Here is a 2,264-nt window from a genome sequence, read left to right on the forward strand (position 1 = left end):
TTTTTTTTTTTTTTTTTTTTTTTTTTTTTTTTTTTTTTTTTTTTTTTTTTTTTTTTTTTTTTTTTTTTTTTTTTTTTTTTTTTTGAGACAGAGTCTTGCTAAGTTGCTGAGGCTAGCCTGGAACTGGGATCACAGGGGTTGCCCCAGTGCCTGGCTCTATGTCTAACTTGCTCAGCCAAACCCCATACTGTCAGGCAGGAGGATTGTTTCAGGTTTTTTTTTTTTTGGCACTAGGGATTGAACTCAGGCATACTCAGCTCCTGGGCCACATCCCCAGCCCGATTTTATATTTTATTTAGAGACAGGGTCTTACTAAGTTGCTTAGTACCTTGCCATTGCTGAGGCTGGCTTTGAACTTGCAATCCTCCTGCCTCAGCCTCCCGAGCTGCTGGGATTACAGGCGTGCACCGCTGCTCCCGGTTGTTTCAGATTTTTGTTGTAAATAATGCTGGGTTGCAGCTTCAGTCCATGGGAATTAATGCATCGATTAATCAGTCGTTCAAGTGCCTGCTCAGAGTCAATCATGTGCCAGAACTAGGAGGCTGGATGAGGAGGTGGCCATTGACGCTAACTCTCCCGAGGACTTCTCTCTGGGGAAGACATAGCTGGCATGGAACACCCCTAGAGTTGGGGACTGAGGGGCTCTTGAGGAGCCCTGGAGCTGTGCTAACCTGGATCTGAAGGCCCTTTAGGCTGAGACCGTAGAGGACGAGGAGGGTGCGGTTCAGGCAGAGGACAGCTCTGCGAGGGTCCCAAGCAGAGAGCTTGGGTACTGGGGAAACAAAAATTGCCCAGAAATCGGCGTGTGATTCTCGTCATGGCGGCAGTATCTCCCACACGCATGATGCTTGGTAGTTTTTTTCAAAGGGATATTTGTCCCTTTGAAGGGTGGGGGTCCTGGCTTCCCTTCCCCTAGGGCTATAGAAGCAGAGTGACGTGCTGGCCCAGGTGAGCGGCCCCAGACCCAGGCTTTTTGACTTACCCAGCCCGGAGGGGACAGGAGGCTGCTGTGTGGGAGTGGCCCTGCTCCAGTTTCCCAGTCTCTCTGCAGGTGCAGGGTCACCTGACACAATCTAGCAGGAAGAGGAAGCTGAGAATCTGAGCTTAGGTGATGGCCTGAGCAGACACGGCAGGTGGTGACCTTTTCTGAAGCTGATGTGAGACCTTGGGTGGCCCGGCCAGCTCAGACCTCATCCTGGCTGTTGGGCAGTATAGGGACTGGGAAGCCCTGAGTTAACCCTGCCCCCAGGCTGGACAGGTGTATCCCCACTGGAGTTGACCTTCTGGGAAATGGCAGGTGCCTCCTGTTTTACAACACCTGGTGTGATCACACAGGCAGAGGACAAATAGTTACGTGCCAGGTGCTGGGAATATGTCATGAAGGAGATATCAGCAAGGATCCCTGTCCTCGTGGGCGAAGTGGACACAAGTGAATTATTGTTATAATTTTTGGTACCATGGATTGAATCCAGGGGCACTTAACCACTGAGCCACCTCCCCAGCCCTTCGTATTTTTTTGAGACAGGGTCTCGCTAAGTTTCTTGGGGCCTTGCTGAGTTGCTGAGGTAGACTGGGATTACAGGTGTGCGCCACAGAGCCCTGCACAAATGGATCATTAAAACCAAGCTCTAGTTTTTAAAATTATTATTTAGAGACAGGGTCTCATTGAATTGCTTAAAGCCAAGTTGTGCTAATGACTAACGGACTTCTGACCTACATAGAGGGCTGGTGACAGTCAAGTATGGTGCCTTGCCACATCCTAGGCCGACAGGTAGAACTCAGGATCAGTTTGATCAAGGCTCAACAATGGAGCTCCCTGATCTTGCCACCATGGTAGGAAGGGACATTGTCTTATGTCCTGGTTAGAGGGTGTCAGGGCCCAGAAGGTCTAGTTCTATGGTGTCCATCCCCTTCACTGGATAGAAAAGAGGGTAGCCAAGAAGGGCAGAGGGCCGGCCCCAGGTCATCCAGAGCCCTGCATCACCACCCATTTCACTGCCCAGTGACAGGGAGACTCTGAGCCCATCCCCCTCCCTCACAGACCCCACGGGAAGCAGACGCAGAAACTTGGAGCCTGTTGGCTGAGCAGGGTCTCCCGTGAAGACCAGCGGGGGTCATGCAGGTGCCTGGAACAGCAGGCCGGGGGCTAGCAGGACCCCTGGGATCTGCCCTCCCTTCTCTCCCGGCTCCTCTCGAGCTCCAGGAGACCCAGAGCTGGAGTGACCTAAGGATGGTACAGGGCCTGTGTCACTGCTGGCCCAGCC

Source organism: Marmota marmota, unplaced genomic scaffold (genome assembly GCF_001458135.2).
Source record: "Marmota marmota marmota unplaced genomic scaffold, marMar, whole genome shotgun sequence".
In the NCBI taxonomy this organism is placed as follows: Eukaryota; Metazoa; Chordata; class Mammalia; order Rodentia; family Sciuridae; genus Marmota; species Marmota marmota.